Below are 20,741 nucleotides of genomic sequence, written 5' to 3'. Positions count from 1 at the left end.
GAACAGGGCCCAACCTAAGGCAATATACAACCCAACTTCATACCTGACGGTTTCCATGCTTTCTCCGACAATATAATCTAAATATATGCTTCGATATACGAAATATCACCAAAGGTAACCCATAACCTACCTGGATAGCCGAATTGCAAACACCAACAAATCACTCTATTGCCTTGCCTTTCCGCTGAGCCTCAGAACCAAAGTAGTCTAGTCATATTCGAAATCTAGATTAGAAATCATGAAAAATGATACTAATATTGCAACTATTCAATCTACGTAAATTCTAGCCCTAGAAATTGGGGGAACGATTCCAGAAGGGCAAGATGGGAAATTCCAAAGTAAAATATCAAATTAAGCACTAGGTGATCATAACCCAACTACTAATTGCTAAATTAACTCATAGATTTACCCAATTTCGAATTTGAAGTAAAACCCCCAATTTGGGTATAAACCCTAACCCTTTGATTCCGAAATTCAACATTAGAAATGGAAGATATATGATTAATAAGTTTAGATTCATCAAAATCTAACATAAACACCATCAATTTCATCATTAATAAGCCTATGAAAGAATTCATCAAAACTCACTTCCATTTTCCATTCCTAAGGGATTATTTAAGGAAAGGGGATGATAAGGATTAATGAAATAGAAGAGGGATAGCAAGATTTACCTCCAAGAGTAGTCCCAACATATCTCCAACAAACCTCTATAAAATCTCCCAAGATGAGCTTCTTAGGAATAATAAATGAATGGAAAGATTTAGGGTTTATCTCATTAAATACCCTAGTCACTGCTGGTCACCGAAATGGAGGCACCAGACCGCTATGGCGGCACCGAATTGGGGGAACGAATTGGAGAACTGAATTGGGGGGCCGAATTGGAGGACCGAATTGGAGGACCGACTTAGAGGACATAATTAGAGGACCGAATTAGAGGTCAACAGACTTCCATGGCGTCACCGAATTGGATGCACCAGACCACCATGGCACCACCGAATCGGAGGCACCAGACCACCATGGCGCTACTGAATTAGAGGTACCAGACACCAAAATTTTAAGGTGTCTTCCAAATTTGAAATTAACACTCAGAACAATCCCGGAACCTCCCGAACACAAACCAAATATGCAAATATACATAAAAACACGCTACAGATGCACGTATGGCATTGGAATTCCCATTGGAGGTCTCATTGAATGCGTCAACCCCTGATACATCAAAACTAACTTGCCAACCCAAGTCCCAAAATGCACCCGATTGCATTGGGAACAGGACCAAATATGCATACAAGTTCCAAATGACCATCCAGACCTCTCGGAATTGACGAATTTCTTTGAAAGGTCCGTTTACCCAAAAGTTAACTTTCTCTCAACCGTTTTTCACTTTTAGCCTAATTTTCACAAAAAGTCACTCGAATAAAATCTAAACACCTCGAGAAGCGTGTTGATGGTTCCTTCGGGTTAAAAGTGAGGTAACCAAGCTCGAGAAATGGTCTAAAGTGTCAGAGATGCAATAATGACCAAACGGGTCATTACAAAGCTGTTAGGTCTCAGTTACGAGATCTAATATAAGAAAGGGCTGAAAAACATTACATCGGATGCTCTCTCTCACAGGTTTGAGGAAGAGGTTGAGTGCAATGCCATATCTGTTGTACAAACTTCGTGGGTACAAGAGTTCTTAAACAGTTATAAGAATGACATTGTAGCTGCTAAAATACTGTCTTAGCTCTTGTTGGATGACAACGCAGTGCCCAATATGTATTTTGAACAGGGCATCTGAAGGTACAAGGGTTAAATATGGATTGGGAGCAGTGGCAATGTAAGGAAACAACTGGTAGAAACGATGTACATCACTAGTTGGGGAGGCCATTCTGGAGTACATGTTACTCAACGAAGGCTCAAGTCACTTTTCTATTGGCCTAAACTTATGGATGATGTTAAATGGTTTGTCTTAAAATGCGATGTTTGTCAACGAAACAAAAGCGAGAATGTGGCTTATCCGGGGCTTCCCCAACCCTTACTAGTTCCTTCAAGGGCATGGGAGCATATTTCAATGGATTTCGTGGAAGGTTTGCCAAAGTGAAATGGCAAGGAGGTAATCTTTGTAATTGTAGATCATTTTACTAAATACGTCCATTTTATAGCCCTTTCCACTCCGATACAACATTAGATGTTTCCCAAACCTTCATAGATAATATTCATAAACTACATGGAAATCCAGTTTCAATTGTATCCGATAGAGATCCTGTGTTTACTAGCTTGTTTTGGAAAGAATTGTTCAAAGGAATGGGAGTCTAGCTGAGGCAATGTACTGCCTATCATCCGCAGATGGATGGGCAAACAGAGTGATTGAATAGATGTCTGGAATGTTACCTTCGTTGTATGACTGGGCATAATCCTACCCAGTGGGGAAAATGGTTGAGTTTAGCTGAGTTTTGGTACAATATGGCTTATCATTCAACCATCAAAATGTCTCCATTTAAGGCATTGTATGGCTATGATACTCCACTATCAACATTTGAATATCTACCATAATCTCGGGTGAACTCCGTTGACGAGTAGCAGTGTGAAAAATGGATCATCAGTAAGGTGTTACAGGAAAATTTGAAGAAAGCCCAAGAAAGGATGCAACTTTATGCTGATTCATAAAAATCAGAAAAAGTTTTTGAGGAAGGAGTTGGGTTTACCTCAAACTTCAGCCATATCGACAATCCTCAGTAGCAATTAGAAGAAATTTGAAATTGGTATCCAAGTACTACAACCCTTGCCAAATTCTGCGCAAAATAGGTCCAGTTTCTTATGAATTGAAATTACCAGACGGATCCAAAATTCATCCAGTGTTTCACATGTCGCAATTGAAAAACAAGATTTGGAACTAAGTGGTAACGACCACAGAACCTCCAGTTTGTAACAAAGAGGGCCAAATACTGGTAGAACCTGTGATGATTTTAGATCGAAGAATGGTCAAGAAAAGGAACTAAGCAGTGATAGAAGTATTGGTGCAATGGGATAACCTCTCTACTGAAGAAGAAACATGGGAGGATTATGGATTCCTTCGTTCTGAATTTCCAGAGTTTGACGACTCTCAACCTTGAACTGTTATAAGGTTCTTTAATGGAGGATGGAATTGTTGCAATTCGAAGAGGACGAAGGGTTACTTTAGGAATTTCTTAATTACAGAAGGTTCTAGGCTGTTTGGTAACTTCTAGTATAATTGTAAGTTGGGGTCTGTAGTTTCAGTATTGCCATTTAAGTCTTGTAATTATTTCCTTTTAATCCCTCCGAATGGCCTTACGATTAGTTGCCAAGTGTCTTTTTTGTTAGCATCAGAATACTATTTACAGCATTGTATTTTCCTTTTTGAGATTATGCTTAATGAAACCAACTTTATCCTTATTATCTTTTCGTATTTTTTGATTATTTCAGTAACTATTGCTACATTTTTGAATCACTTATATCAGAGACGTATAGCTTGAGAAACGTCCATTTCTTTAATCTGCTCATCAAATCGCTTCAAGAACAAGATCCTGGTCGATTGTGTTACACCTTGGAAAATTCCCCTTGACGTACAGTGAATAAGATAGCGAAGGGAACGACGTGTACGATTATTTGATAAGTAAGAAATAGCATTTGATGATCCTAATCGAGACTCAAAGACATTTGACGTAAAGAAAGAAGGTTGTCAAAGAAAGAAAAGGATATGTTGCGTGACAGGTAAGAATTATGAGTGACAGATTAATGATAGCATAATGATGTCTTGGGGAAGAGTGATAATGTCCCTTAGATTGGTATTGAGGTTTTAAAAAAGGGTCAAGGAGGTTCCATAAGGATTGGAGATCAAACGTGTCGACGAGAACGAGTTCCAGAGAACTGGGCATTATATGGCCAGACATACTAGTCATATAAAACATACAGACCATATGTCTTGCCCAGAGTAAGGGTCCTCCCTGGACCAAACATACGGCCAGACACACGGCCCGTATAAAATGTATGGACCGTATGTTGGTCCGTATGCTCTGGTCAGGACAGATTTCAACTTAATATAAGGACCCCTCTCTCATTTTATTTTATTTCATTTCCACTCTCCACTCTTCAAGAAACCTCTAGAAGTCTCTCCATTATTCATCCATAAGAAACCAAGAGAAATCTATGATAAAATACATCAAACCCACAAAAATAAAGAGTAGAAAACATATCAAAGTTCATCTAAGTCAAGAAATCCCAAAGGAAGTGAGCTAGGGTTTTTGTGCAAGAAGAGAATTCCCACTCAAAGGTTGTTCATCCATTATCTAAGGTGAGTTTTATGATCATTCCTTGTTGTTTAAGGTGTAGAAAGTTAAAAACACAGGGATTGTAGAAAGATATAGAAAATGGGTCATAAATGTGGGAATAGTGACATTGTTGGGTGAAGGTTTTGATTGAGTCATGATTATCGATATGTTGTGATTGTAAAAATATTATGAATGACGCTTAGAACGTGGGATAAGTATTATATATGAGAAAACGCGATAATGAACTATGACCACGATTATGGAGAAATTGAAGAGGAATTGTGAAATGCGGATATGTAGATGATTGATGATTGTTGCCTATTATATTGTGAATGTTGTTATGGATGTTTGGAAGTTGATATATGATATGGAGAAAGTAGTATAAACAAAGGAAATGCTGCCCAATTTTCTTTAGCTTTCGTAAGCACGTTTAAGTAATCGATTAACTAATGTTAACGCGACTTCTCTTGAAGGTAGAAACGTGGGCATTGAAGGAGAACAAGCAAGCGATAGATTATTTAAACGGAAAAGGCATTTGAGGCTAGTCCTTTCTTTCTATGGCATGAATCCGATGGTATGATTTTCCTTCTTTTCTACGAATCCTCTACATCCCGGAAAGCTAAGAGTCTATATTCATGAATGGCCTTGTGAGATAAGAGATACATTGTGAGCCTCATAATGATGATGATGAGCTTAAGTCTAAAGATTCTAGAGTTCATGATAGGATGTTCCCATAAATTTAATGATGTCGTTTATTATATACACTCACCTTATATACTATTTCCTTCAAGGTGAGGCATAATACTTATAAATGTCCATAATGGAATCGGGGGTTCACGACCTTATGTCACCTCGATAAAGTATAGTTATCTTTGAGTTGTTATGCATGCATTACGATGAGTACATGTTGATGATTACATCGTGTCTATATGGCACGGGCAGCACCGTTAAAGAGGGTGGCTTATAGATGATTACATCGTTTCTATATGGCGCTGGCAGCACCACTAGTGGGCGGCATGACATGGTACCCCGGACGCGGGAGGCCTGGACGCAGGCTAATGATTATCACACTGTACCTATATGGACGGGTAGCTTAATGATTATCACACCGTACCTATATGGACGGACAGCTCATACATTCATGCATACATGATATGACGATGATTATGAAGTAAGCTAGCACTCATTATTTCCTTTATAAGTGACGGTCAGTTACAGTTATTACTTACGCCTCTCATACTTAGTACAATGTTCGTACTAACGTCCATTTTCTTTGGACGCTGTGTTCATGCCCACAGGTAGACAGTGAGGTGATCTTGATCCAGACCCGTAGGAGCTAGCAGCTGATTTGAGAGTACTCCATTGTTCCGGAGGTGCCTTTGATTATTCTTTTATGTACATATGTATATTTTGGGCACGACGGGGTCCTGTCCCGTCCCTATGTCTACCACTCTAGTAGAGGCTCGTAGTTACGCAGGTGTGGGTGATATGGTCTCACGATGTTACTATTGTATATATATATATATATATATTATTTTGATAGCCGAAAGGCTTATGTATATAAAAGTATCTATGCTCTCAAATGAAAAATTATTTTATTATGATTTGAGTGTGATGAATAGTAGAGTGAGTGGTGCTCGGTGGTTAGCCCCGGGTACCCGTCACGGCCCCTAGTCGGGTCGTGACAAAAGTGGTATCAGCGCAGTTCAGTCCTAGAATGTGTCTACGAGCCGTGTCTAGTAGAGTCTTGTTTATGGTGTGTTGCGCGCCACACTAATAAACAAGAGGCTACAGGGCATTTAGGAAAAATGAACATTGTTCATCTTAAGAGATCGTGCGATAGAGCCGTGTTATAAGATTTTCTCCTCCCTAATAGTGTGCTATGATTTCAGAGATGCCGCCAAAGGGAAAAGCTATAGCCTCCCAAAAGGGCAAGACTACGGTGAAAAGGCGGGTAGAAGAAGAGCCGCCAATGAATGTAGAAGAGGGTGAATCACATAATGAGGCCCCATCTAATACTTCCTCCACCCCGCCCAATTTAGAAGAACAAGGAGGAGCTTCAGCTCTAGTCTCTCCGCCGGTTCTCTTCGGGTCAACAAGTGACTGAGGCCATTCACCTATTGACACAGTTAGTTGCCGCCCAGGCACAACGACAGAATGTGAGTTCAAGTGATAGGGCAGCTAGTACCAGAGCTCGTGATTTTATGAGTTTGAATCCTCCGGAGTTTTTCGGGTCAAAGCTGGATGAAGACCCACAAGGTTTTATTGATGAGATGCTGAGAACATTGAGGATTATTCATGCTTCCGAAACTGAATCTATGGAGTTGGCATCTTATAGACTCCAAGATGTGGCAGTATTGTGGTACAACAATTGGCTAGCATCAAGAAAAGAAAATGCGCCTCCTCCCGTGTGGCAAGAATTTGTAGATGCTTTCATCCGTCACTATTTGCCACCTGAGGTCCGCCGAGCTAGAGCTGATAGGTTCTTAAATCTAAGGCAAGGAAATAGGAGTGCCCGGGAATATATCCTTTAGATTAACTCATTGGCAAGATATTCCCTGAATATGGTGGCCGACATGAGAGATAGAGTGCATCGCTTTGTGAGTGTCTTAGGGCCACATTTGTTCAAGGATTGTTTGACGGTTTCGTTGCAAGATGGGATGGATATTTTCCGAATACAAGCCCATGCCCAGAACTTAGAGGGACAACAACAACCACAAAGGGGTGATCGTGATATTGATAGAAGGCAAAGCAAGAGGGCCAGATCTATGGGGGCAGGCAGTGATTATAGAGGGGGATCAAGGCAGACACATTCTAGACACACAGGCCAGTCGGTGACTACTGCACCTCCTCGATTTATGGATAGGAGATTTGATAGTTCCTTTCGTTCAGGACAGGGCCAGAGTTTGAGGGCCTCAGATTCTCAGTTTGGGGGAGATTATAGTCAAAGAAGACCACCTGTACCGCGATGCAGCTAGTGCAGTGTTGCATTCTGGACAGTGTCGCCAAGGTTCGGATGCTTGCTATGCTTGCGGCCGGGTTGGGCATATGATGCAAGATTGCCCATCGATGAGTGGTAGAGTTGGGGCTCAGCCCACTGCATCAGTGGCTGGTTCATCTTCAGTGCGCCCGATAGGGAAGACTCCCCAGATTTAGCAGGTCGTAGTAGAGGCAGAGGGGGAGCATCTACTTCGGGTGCCACTCAGCCCCGTGTGTATGCTTGAGCCGGACGACAGGATCTTGAGTCCTCCCCGGATGTGGTCACAGGTACATTATCCATATTTTCCCATGATGTGTGTGCATTGATAGATCCGGGTTCTACTTTATCTTATATTACCCCGTATGTTGCTGGTTTTATTGGGGTGAAACCTGAGCCAATTAAACCTGTTGAGGTATCTACTCCGGTTGGTGATCCCGTGATAGCTAGACAAGTGTATAAAAATTATGCAATTGTGATATGCGATCGCCAGACCAAAGCTGATTTAATTGAGCTGGAAATGTTAGATTTTGACGTGATTTTGGGAATGGATTGGTTGGCCTCATGTTATACTAATGTTGATTGTCGAATGAAAATAGTTCGATTTCAATTTCCGGGAGAGCCCGCGCTTGAATGGAAGGGTAATACAGCATCTCCCAAAGGTAGGTTTATTTCCTACTTTAAGGCAAGGAAGATGATAGCTAAGGGCTATATTTATCACTTAGTTCGAGTTCATGATACCGCATCAAAGTCGTCAACTTTCCAATCCATTTCGATAGTGAATGAATTTACGGATGTGTTTCCTGATGAACTTCCCGGCCTTCTTCCAGAAAGAGAGATTGATTACACTATTGATGTGTTGCCGGACACCAAGCCTATTTATATTCCTCCGTATCGAATGGCTCCGGCAGAATTGAAAGAGATAAAGGCACAGTTGAAAGATTTGCTTGAGGTCGGGTTATCATCAAGTGAGAGTTAGAGAAGAAGATATTCCTAAAACAGCCTTCAGAACAAGATATGGCCATTATGAATTCCGGGTGATGTCGTTTGGGTTGACTAATGCTCCGGCAATGTTCATGAAATTGATGAATAATGTATTCAGGCCACTCTTGGATTTATTCGTGATAGTATTCATTTATGATATTCTGGTATACTCTCGCACAGAATCAGAACATGCCGATCATTTGCGTATTGTTCTTGGAGTTCTTCGAACCCGAGAATTGTATGCAGAATTTTCAAAGTGCGAGTTTTGGCTGAATTCTGTAACATTTCTGGGCCATGTTATTTCAGATGATGGTATTCGAGTCGACACTCAGAAAATTGAAGCTGTGAAGACTTGGATAAGGCCTACGACGCCTATAGAAGTCCGTAGTTTTCTGGGATTGGCAGGTTACTACAGAAGGTTCGTAGAGGGATTTTCCTCTATTTCAGCTCCATTGACGAAGCTAACCCAGAAGTCAGTTAAATTTCAGTGGAATGATGCTTGTGAACGCAGCTTCCAGGAGTTGAAAGACAGATTAACCTCAGCTCTAGTCTTATCACTTCCAGAAGGGCCAGATGGTTATGTTGTGTACTGTGATGCTTCCGGTGTTGGGTTAGGATTTGTGTTAATGCAGCACGGTAGGGTCATTGCTTATGGTTCAAGATAGCTGCGGAAACATGAAAACAACTATCCAACTCATGATCTCGAATTAGCTGCAGTCCTTCATGCATTAAAAATGTGGAGACATTAATTGTATGGTGTGCATGTCGATATTTATACAGATCACAAGAGTCTTCAGTACATTTTCAAACAAAAGGAGTTGAATCTGCGGCAAGGGCGATGGTTAGAACTATTGAAAGATTATGATGTGAGCATTTTATACCACCCCAGAAAGGTAAATGTAGTAGCTGATGCGCTTAACCGCTGATATATGGGCAGCCTATGCGAAGTTCCTCTGGAAAAGAAAGAATTAATTCATGAGCTCCATCAATTAGCTAATCTTAGAGTACGTTTAATTGATTCAGGTGGTGCAGGAATCGGTATTAATGATCCCACAGTTCCGTCCCTGAATATGGAAGTGAAAGAACAACACTATGAAGATCCTCAGTTGAGCCACTATAGAGACGTATTTCATGAAAAAGAGAAGTCTCCATTTGAAATTTCCACAGATGGAATTCTTAGATACCGAGGCAGGCTATGTGTGCCGAATGTTGCAGAATTGCACCGTCGAATTCTAGAAGAAGCCCATTATTCTCGGTATTTTATTCACCCAGGTGCAACAAAGGTGTATCACGATCTCAAATTGATATATTGGTGGGGTGGCATGAAGAGAGACATAGCAGAATTTGTAGCCCAATGTCCAAATTTCAAACAAGTGAAAATAGGACATCAAAAGCCAGAAGGATTATTGCAAGCAATTGAAATCCTTACATGGAAATGGGAAGTGATCAACATGGATTTTATTGTGGGGTTACCTCGTTCTCGAGGAAAGTATGATTCCATATGGGTGATTGTGGACAGATTAACAAAAGCAGCTCATTTTCTTCCAGTCAGAACCACATACTCAGCAGAAGATTATGCGAGGTTGTATCTCAAAGAATTGTGCGACTCTATGGTATTCCACTATCCATTATCACAGATAGAGGAGCCCAGTTTACAGCCAACTTCTGGAAATCTTTCCAAGAAGGTCTAGGTACTCAAGTGAAGCTTAGCATGACATTTCATCCGCAGACCGATGGACAAGCCGAACGTATTATTTAGACTTTGGAGGATATGCTAATAGCTTGTGTTCTAGACTTTGGTGGTAGCTGGGATGATCACTTACCTCTGATGGAGTTCGCATATAACAATAGCTATCATTCCAGTATCCAAATGGCTCCGTATGAAGCTTTATATGGAAGGAAGTGCAGGTCCCCAATTGGATGGTTTGAAATAGGAGAAGTACAACTAATAGGCCCTTAATTGATTCAGCTAGCGGTAGAAAAAGTCAAGGTGATCCGAGATCGATTGTTGACAGCCCAAAGTCGCCAAAAATCTTATGCGGACAACTGCCGGCGAGACTTGGAATTTCAGGTTCATGATTGGGTATTTTTGAAGGTGTCACCAATGAAAGGGGTGATGAGATTTGGTAAGAAAGGGAAATTAAGTCCTCGATACATTGGACCTTATAAAATTATCCGCAAGGTGGGTTATGTAGCCTATGAATTGGACTTGCCTTCAAATCTTGAATCAGTTCACCCAGTTTTTCATGTCTCGATGATCCGCATGTATGTTGGGGATCCTACGAGGATTGTCCCAATAGATGATGTTTAAGTGATAGAAAAGCTAGCATATGAAGAAGTTCCCATTGCCATCTTAGACAGGAAAGTACGAAGACTTTGAAATAAGGAAGTAGCTTCAGTAAAAGTCATGTGGCGAAATGACAGCCGAGAGGAAATGACCTGGGAAGCAGAAGAGAGTATGAAGTCCAAGTACCTGCACTTATTCCAACCCCCAGGAGAGATTCAAGATGAAACACTAACATTATGAGGTATGTATGCTTTCTTTTCATGCTTTTGGTCGTGTGTAGCCAATTTATAGTTCTATTGTGTTGTGGCCCTGTGAGACAATATTATTATGGGTTGTTGTGACAGGATGGTAGTGCCGTATTACAAGGGAAACTCTGGCGAAATTTTTGTAGAATTGCCGAGTGTTTAACATTGGAGGACGAATGTTCCAAAAGGGGGGAAGAATGTTACACCTTGGAAAATTCGCCATTGGCGTACAGTGAATAGGCTAGTGAAGGGAACGACGTGTACGATGATTTGATTAGTTAGAAATATCATTTGATGATCCGAATCGAGACTCAAAGACATTTGACGTAAAGGAAGAAGGTTGTCAAAGAAAGCAAAGGATATGTTGCGTGTCGGGTAAGAATTATGAGTGACAAGTTAATGATGGCGTAATGATGTCTTGGGGAAGAGTGATAATGTCCCTTAGATTGGTATTGAGGTGTTAAACAAGGGTCAATAAGGTTTCATAATGATTGGAGATCAAACGAGTCGACGAGAACGAGTTCCGGAGAACTAGGCATTATACAGCCATACATACTGGCCGTATAAAACATATGGACCGTATGTCCAGCCGTATGTCTTGCCCAGAATAAGGGTCCTCACTGGACCAAACATACGGCCAGACATACGGCCCGCATAAAATGTACGGACCGTATGTTGGTCGGTATGTTCTGGTCGGGACAGATTTCAAGTTAATATAAGGACCCCTCTCTCATTTTGTTTCATTTCATTTCCACTCTCCACTCTTCAAGAAACCTCTAGAATTCTCTCTATTATTCATCCACAAGAAACCAAGAGAAATCTATGATCAAATACATTAAACCCACAAAAATCAAGTGTAGAAAACAAATCAAAGTTCATCTAAGTCAAGAAATCCCAGAGGAACTGAGCTAGGGTTTTTGTGCAAGAAGAGAATTCCCACTCAAGGGTTGTTCCTCCATTATCTAAGGTGAGTTTTATGATCATTCCTTGTTGTTTAAGGTGTTGAAAGTTAAAAACACATGGATTGAAGAAAGACATAGAAAATGGGTCATAAATGTGGAAATAGTGACATTGTTGGGTGAAGGTTTGGATTGAGTCATGATTATCGATGTGTTGTGATTGTAAAAATCTTATGAATTACACTTAGTACGTGGGATAAGTATTATGTGTGAGAAAACGCGATAATGAACTATGACCACGATTATGGAGAAATTGAAGAGGAATTGTGAAATGCGGATATGTAGATGAATGATGATTGTTGCCTAGTATATTGTGAATGTTGTTATGGATGTTTGGGAGTTGATATATGATATGGAGAAAGTAGTATAAAAAAAGGAAATGCTGCCCAATTTTCTTTAGCTTTCGTAAGCACGTTTAAGTAATCGATTAGCTAACGTTAACGCGACTTCTCTTGAAGGTAGAAACGTGGGCATTGAAGGAGAATAAGCAAGCGATAGGTTAGTTAAACAGAAAAGGTATGTCGGGATAGTCCTTTTTTTCTATGGATTGAATCCGATGGTATGATTTTCCTTCTTTTCTATTAATCCTCTACATCCCGGAAAGCTAAGAGTCTATATGCATGAATGGCCTTATGAGATAAGAGATACATTATGAGCCTAATAATGATGATGATGAGCTTAAGTCTAAATATTCTAGAGTTCATGATAGGATGTTCCCATAAAGTTAATGATGTCGTTTATTGTATACACTCACCTTATATACTATTTCCTTCAAGGTGAGGCAGAATACTTATAAATGTCCATAATGGAATTGGGGGTTCACGACCTTAAGTCACCTCGATAAAGTATAGCTATATTCGAGTTATTATGCATGCATTATGATGAGTACATGTTGATGATTACATCGTGTCTATATGGTACGGGCAGCACCGTTAAGGTGGGCGGCTTATAGATGATTCCATCGGGTCTATATGGCACCGGGAGCAATACTAGTGGGCGGCATGACATGGTACCCCGGACGCGGGAGGCCTGGACGCAGGCTAATGATTATCACACCGTACCTATATGGACGAGTAGCTTAATGATTATCACACCGTACCTATATGGACGGGTAGCTTATACATTTATGCATACATGATATGACGATGATTATGAAGTAAGCTAGCATGCATTATTTCCTTTATAATTGACAGTAATTTATAGTTGCTCCTTATTTGATCCTTCCTTTATCTCATTGATGTATTATTATTACTTACGCCTCTCATACTCAGTACAATGTTCGTACTGACGTTCGTTTTCTTTGGACGCTGTGCTCATGCCCACAGGTAGACAGGGAGGTGATCTTGATCCAGACCCGTAAGAGCTAGTAGCTGATTTGAGAGCACTCCATTGTTCCGGAGGTGTCTTTGATTATTCTTTTGTGTACATATTTATATTTTGGGCATGACGGGTCCTGTCCCAGCCCTATGTCTAGCACTCAAGTAGAGGCTCATAGACACGCAGGTGTGGGTTATATGGTCTCACGATGTTACTATTGTATATATATATATATATATATATATTATTTTGATAGCCGAAAGGCTTATGTATATAAAAGTATGTATTCTCCCAAATGAAAAGTGATTTTATTATGATTTGAGTATGATGAGTAGTAGAGTGAGTGGTGCTCGGTGGTTAGCCTCGGGTACCCATCACGGTTCTAGTCGGGTCATGACAAAAGTGGTATCAGACCAGTTCAGTCCTAGGAAGTGTCTACGAGCCGTGTCTAATAGAGTCTTGTTTATGGTGTGTTGCGCGCCACACTAACAAACAGGAGGCTACAGGGCCTTTAGAAAAAGTGACCATCTTTCATCTTAAGAGATCGTGCGATAGAGCCATGTTATAAGATTTTCTGTTCCCTAATAGTGTGCTATGATTTCAGAAATGCCGCTAAAGGGAAAAGCTACAGCCGCCCAAAAGGGCAAGACTACTGTGAAATGGCGGGTAGAAAGAGAGTCGTTAAAGAATGTAGAAGATGGTGAATCACATAATGAGGCCCCATCTAATACTTTTGCCACCCCGCCCAATATAAAAGAACAAGGAGGAGCTTCAGCTCTAGTCTCTCCACCGGTTCTCTTCGGGTCAACAAGTGACTGAGGCCATTCACCTATTGACACAGTTTGTTGCCGCCCAGGCACAACGACAGAATGTGAGTTCAAGTGATAAGGCAGCCAGTACTAGAGCTCGTGATTTTATGAGTTTGAATCCTCCGGAGTTTTTCGGGTCAAAGCCGAATGAAGACCCGCAAGGTTTTATTGATGAGATGCTGAGAACATTGAGGATTATTCATACCACCGAAACTGAATCTGTGGAGTTGGCATCTTATAGACTCCGAGATGTGGCGGTATTGTGGTACAATAATTGGCTAGCATCTAGAAAAGAAAATGCTCCTCCTCTCGTGTGGCAAGAATTTGTAGATGCTTTCATCCATCACTAATTGCCACCCGAGGTCCGCCAAGCTAGAGCGGATAGGTTCTTAAATCTAAGGCAAGGAAATATGAGTGCCCGGGAATATATCCTTCAGTTTAACTAATTGGCTAGAAATGCCCCGACTATGGTGGCCGACATGGGAGATAGAGTGCATCGCTTTGTAAGTGGCTTAGGGCCCCATTTGTTCAAGGATTGTTTGACGGCTTCGTTGCAAGATGGGATGGATATTTTCCGAATACAAGCCCATGCCCAGAACTTAGAGGGACAACAACAACCACAAAGGGGTGATCGTGATATTGATAGAAGGCAAAGCAAGAGGGCCAGATCTATGGGGGCAGGCAGTGATTATAGAGGGGGATCAAGGCAGACACATTCTAGACACACAGGCCAGTCGGTGACTAGTGCACCTCCTCGATTTATGGATAGGAGATTTGATAGTTCCTTTCGTTCAGGACAGGGCAAGAGTTTGAGGGCCTCAGATTCTCAGTTTGGGGGAGATTATAGTCAAACAAGACCACCTGTACAGCGATGCAGCTAGTGTAGTATTGCATTCTGGACAGTGTCGCCAAGGTTCGGATGCTTGCTATTCCTGCGGCAGGGTTGGGCACAAGATACGAGATTGCCCGTCGATGAGTGGTAGAGTTGGGGTTCAGCACACAGAATCAGTGGCTGGTTCATCTTCAGTGCGCTCGGTAGGGCAGACTCCCCAGATTTCAACAGGTCGGGGTAGAGGCAGAGGGGGAGCATCTACTTCGGGTGCTACTCAGCCCCATGTGTATGCTTTAGCCGGACGACAGGATCTTGAGTCCTCCCCGGATGTGGTTGCAGGTACATTATCCATATTTTCCCATGATGTGTATGCATTGGTAGATCTGGGTTCTAACTTATCTTGTATTACCCCATATGTTGCTGGTTGTATTGGGGTGAAACCTGAGCCAATTAAACCTTTTGAGGTATCTACTCCGATTGGTGATCTCGTGATAGCTAGACAAGTGTATAAAAATTATGTAATTGTGATATGTGATCGCCAGACCAAAGCTGATTTAATTGAGCTGGAAATGTTAGATTTTGACGTGATTGTGGGAATGAATTTGTTGGCCTCATGTTATGCTAATGTTGATTGTCGAATGAAAATAGTTCGATTTCAATTTTCGGGAGAGCCCGTGCTTGAATGGAAGGGTAATACAGCATCTCCAAAAGGTAGGTTTATTTCCTACCTTAAGGCAAGGAAGATGATAGCTAAGGGCTATATTTATCACTTAGTTCGAGTTCATGATACCCAAGCAAAGTTGCCAACGTTCCAATCCGTTCCGGTAGTGAATGAATTTCCGGATGTGTTTCCCGATGAACTTCCAGGCCTTCCTCCAGAAAGAGAGATTGATTTCGCCATTAATGTGTTGCCGGACACCAAGCCTATTGCTATTCCTTTATATCGAATGGCTCCGGCAGAATTGAAAGAGCTAAAGGCACAGCTGAAAGATTTGCTTGAGAAGGGGTTTATTAGACACAGTTCATCACCGTGGGGAGCACCAGTCTTGTTTGTGAGAAAGAAAGATGGTTCCCAACGAATGTGCATCGCTTATAGGCAGTTGAATAAGGTGACGATAAAGAATAAATATCCTCTCCCAAGGATTGATGATTTGTTTGATCAACTACAGGGTGCTAAATGGTTTTCTAAAATAGACTTGAGCTCGAGTTATCATCAAGTGAGAGTTAGAGAAGAAGATATTCCCAAAACAGCCTTCACAACAAGATATGGCCATTATGAATTCCGGGTGATGTCGTTTGGGTTGTCTAATGCTCCACCAGTGTTCATGAATTTAATGAATAATGTATTCAGGCCACTCTTGAATTTATTCGTGATAGTATTCATTTGTCATGACCCAGCTAGGGGCCGCGACGGGTACCCGGGGCTAGCCACCGAGCACCACTCGTTCTAATGCTCATCTTACTCATTTAATACTTCTTTGCAAATTTATACACGAAATGCAGGAAAAATCATATTTTAAATAGAAACATAAATGCTTTATACACATTTGCCTCTCGGCTATCAAAATAATATATAAATATAGAAACATCTTGTGAGACCATCTAACCCACACTGCGTATCTACGAGCCTCTACGGACAGACTGAATACACATAGATGGAACAAGACTCCATCGTGCCCAAAATATGCATCTATATAACAACAAAATGAGCATAAGAACCTCCGTACAATGGAGTGCCCTCCCTCAGCTGACCGCTGCTATGGATCTGGATCTAGCTCAAGTCCCTGTCTACCTGTGGGCATGAACACAGCGTCCAAAGAAAAAGGACGTCAGTACGAATATTGTACTGAGTATGAGAGGCATGAACAATGAAGAAGGACAACACAATAATATAATGAGAACATCAATATGAACATCTGAATCTGCATGATAATCATAAGAGAAGTGATGCATGCTGTCTTACTCATACTTATCATCATATCGTATATGCATAACATGCATGCTTCCCGTCCATGTAGGAACGGTGTGATAATCTGTAATATTAGCCCGCGTCCAGGCCTCCCGTGTCCGGGGTACCATCTGATGCCGCCCACTAGTGGTGTCTGCCCACGCCCGAAGGTCGTGGTGTATCCGTATAGCTGCCCGCCGTAGCGGTGACTACCCGGCCAACTAGGCACGGTGCGTTGCGATCATGACATGCTCACTATAAAATACTTGTAACAATATGTTTATCAAAATATGCTTATCTTAACATAATACGTGCATAAGGCTCAAGATCATCTATACTCTATCGGGGTGACGTAAGGTCGTGATCCCCCGATTTCATTATGGAGCAGTTATCAATATTCTGCCTCACCTTGAAGGAATTAGTACATGAGGTGAGTGTAACAAAATAAGGGCATCATCATATCATATCTCTTATCTTATATAGAAATGTAGGAATATAAACTTTTAGCTTCTCGGGATACATGAACTCATACTATAGGATTCATGCCATTGGAAAGAAAGGACTAGTCTCACATACCTTGTCGCTTAGCTACACTATCGATCACTTGTCTTCCTTCGAGGTCACGTCGTTACCTTCATGAGAGAATCGTACTAACATTAGTTAATCAACTTTAAAAACGCGTCGTTATCTATAGAGAAATTAGGCGGCATTTCCTTTGTTTCTACTACTTTTCCCCCGTTCTATTTAAACCCCCAAACATTTACAGTAACACTCATAACATTGCGAGCAACAATCATCATTTATATGCCTTAAGCAAAACCCACCATTTCCCTCCAATTTCCTTCACATTTATGGTTATAGCTCGTTATCACATTTCCTTGTATATAATACTTATTTCATGACCTAAACATCATTTACAACGTATTCATAATCATAGCATGTCAACATTCATGATCCAACCTAGCTACCACCCAACTATGGCACTTTTTTCTCAATAATGGCCCATTTCCTATATTCTTCTACATTTCCAGTATCTAGGCCCTCCCATACCTTGAATCACATGGTATGGTCATGAAACATACCTTAGATGATTGTTGAACAAGCTTAGAGTGAAATCCTTCTTTTTTGCACCAAAACCCTACTTCACCTTTTTTGGAATTCTTGAAGAAGATGGTCTTCAACTAGGTTTCATACACTTTGTTTCTTGGATTTGGTGTTGATGATCTTAGTTTCCCTTCGATTCTCTTGGATTCTTATGGAGGAAGTGTTTGGAGAGTTCTAGAGCATTCTTGAGTTGTATGGATGAAGAATGAAATAAAATGAGGCTTGGGTCCCTTTTATTAATTCAAATTTTGATTTTTAATGATCAACAGTCTGGGTGAACAGTGGTCGTAAACCACACTTTACGGGCCGTATACCAGTTTACGGACCGTATAGTGTGGTCATATTTAAGCATGTCAAAACAGAAAGGTTGGCTGAGATCATGGCAGTTTACGATCGAGGTTTACGGTCCGTAAACCAGTTTACGGGCCGTATTCCAAGTCGTATTTAGCCATGTCACCATTGGACAGAAAATTGAAATTTTGGTAGGCTAGAGGACGATGGCGGTATACAGACCGTAAATAACTTTTCGGGCCGTATACTGATTTACGACCACTGGTTGTGTTGAAATTCTACAACTTCCTTATTTCCAAAATTTATAAATCGCCATTCCCTACTTAGTATAACATCGCATACTCATACCCTTCGTTGGTCTGTTCATTGTACATGTACGAGGACTTTTCCGAGGTTCAACATTCTTCCCCCCCTTTTGGAACATTCGTCCTCGAATGTTAAAATACTCGGGAATCCTAGAAAAATTTCCCCAATGTCTCCCTTGTAACTTGACACTACCATCTGTCACAACAACTCATAATATCTTCGCCTCACAGGGCTACATCATAATAACAACATATCCATGGCTGCAAACGACCAAAAACATAAAATAAAGCATACATACCTTATAACCTCGGCGTGTCATCATGAACCTCTTCTGGATATTGAAATAAATGCGGGTACTTGGCTTTCATCTTCTCTTCCGCTTCCCAAGTCATTTCTTCCCTGTTGTTATTTGCCATTGAACTTTGACTGAAGCGACTTCCTTATGCCGAAGCCTTCGCACTTTCCTATCTATAATAGCAACAGGCACTTCTTCATATGTCAGATTCTCTGTCACCTGCACATCATCAACCGGAACTATTCTTGTTGGGTCTCCAATACACTTGTGGACAATCGAAACATGAAAAACTGGGTGAAGTGCTTCAAACTCCGAAGGCAAGTCCAGTTCATATGCTACCTGACCCACCTTACGGATAATTTTATAGGGTCCAACGTATCTAGGACTTAACTTCCCTTTCTTGCCAAATCTCATCACCCCTTTCATCGGTGATACTTTCAGGAATACCCAATCATTTACCTGAAATTCCAAATCTCGTCGGCGGTTGTCCGCATAAGACTTTTGGCGACTTTGGGCTGTCAACAGTCGGTCTCGAATGATTTTGACTTTTTCGACCGCTTGTTGAATCAAGTCGGGGCCTATCAGTTGCGCTTCTCCGGTTTCAAACTGTCACGACCCAAACCCCGTGGGCCGCGACTGGTACCCTACCTAGATACCCATACGTACCTATCTGATCGAATTCGAATCATACAGATTTTTTTTTTTCGTTTCAAAACAGAAGTACGGAAATAGGCCTATACAAATATGGCACGCGCGCAACCATACGTATATATACATATATACCTGAACATACAGACATTTACAAGTAAGCCGATAAGGCTAACATACAGACGAAACCCGTAACCCACACATCTATCTACAGGCCTCTACAGACATACAGAATCATATGGCGGGACAGGGCCCCGCCGTACCCAGAATATACACACATACGGAGTACACAGAAGACAGAAGATATATACCAAAAAGATATGCTCCGAGTCAAGGGAGCTCTTTAGATAGCAGAGTCGGTACCTGCGGGCATGTAGCGCAGCCCCCGAAGAACGGGGGTCAGTACGGAAAATGTACCGAGTATGTAAAGCAGAAACGTAACAGATATAAACATAATCCGAACTAGAGTCACAGAAATATAACGGGCAAAATCATAAATCAAACTGACGGACAGAGTTATGATCCAGACAGACATACAGAATCGTGTTACACACAATTGAACAGAATTATAGTTCGGACAGACAAACGGAATCATAATACGGACAGACGAGCAGAATCTGGATCCATACGGACATACAGAAGCAGAAGCCATACGGACATACAGAAATAGTCGTAACACAGACGGACAGACAGTAGTATGACGGACAGAATTATGCATGCAGAGTAGCACAGAATCATACAAAATCATACAGAGGCGTGTGCTTTATAAATATAGATGGCACACGCATATATTCATACAGATCCCGGCCCTGTCTGGGGGCGCGGTACCAGAACCCGGCCCTCTTAGTACGGGACGCGGTGGACAGACAGAATCATATCAGATCATATGCCATCCTGGCCGCCATCCCCATACACAGATCATACAGACATACAGATCCCGGCCCGTACGCCGAGGGACGCGGTGAACAATGCAGAGAAATATGCACGATAACAGAACCTGGCCCGGGTCGCAGTGAAGGAATGCATTGAGACAGACACGAATCGATAAATGAGAAACCACCTACCTACAGACTCAACATACAGACTCGATCAAACTGAAGGGGTGCCAAACGGCGAGCCAAAATCAGAATATCCAGATAATATGCACAGTACGCGCCTATATCCTAGTTGGGAAGGCACGACAGATTATTATCAGAATGGGATTCTCAGATATTCAGAAATCATGTTGTATAAATTGCACCAAAATAGCCATAATATACACAAAATAATAGTTCAGAAGTTTTTAAAGAAAATCGGACCCAAAATGGAAGTATTTAAAATCGTACCGGGAGTATCGGGCCTTGTGGGCCCACCTCGGACCAACTCGAGGCTACATATGTAAATTATTGATAATTGACCTTATGAGGTCACCCATACTCGTTCGGAAGTGTTCCGACTCCGTTTGGGGAAATTTTGTACAAAATCTCACTTT

This window comes from Lycium barbarum, chromosome 2, assembly GCF_019175385.1.
Source record: "Lycium barbarum isolate Lr01 chromosome 2, ASM1917538v2, whole genome shotgun sequence".
Lineage (NCBI taxonomy): Eukaryota > Viridiplantae > Streptophyta > Magnoliopsida > Solanales > Solanaceae > Lycium > Lycium barbarum.
Note: the sequence above shows the minus strand (reverse complement) of the source record.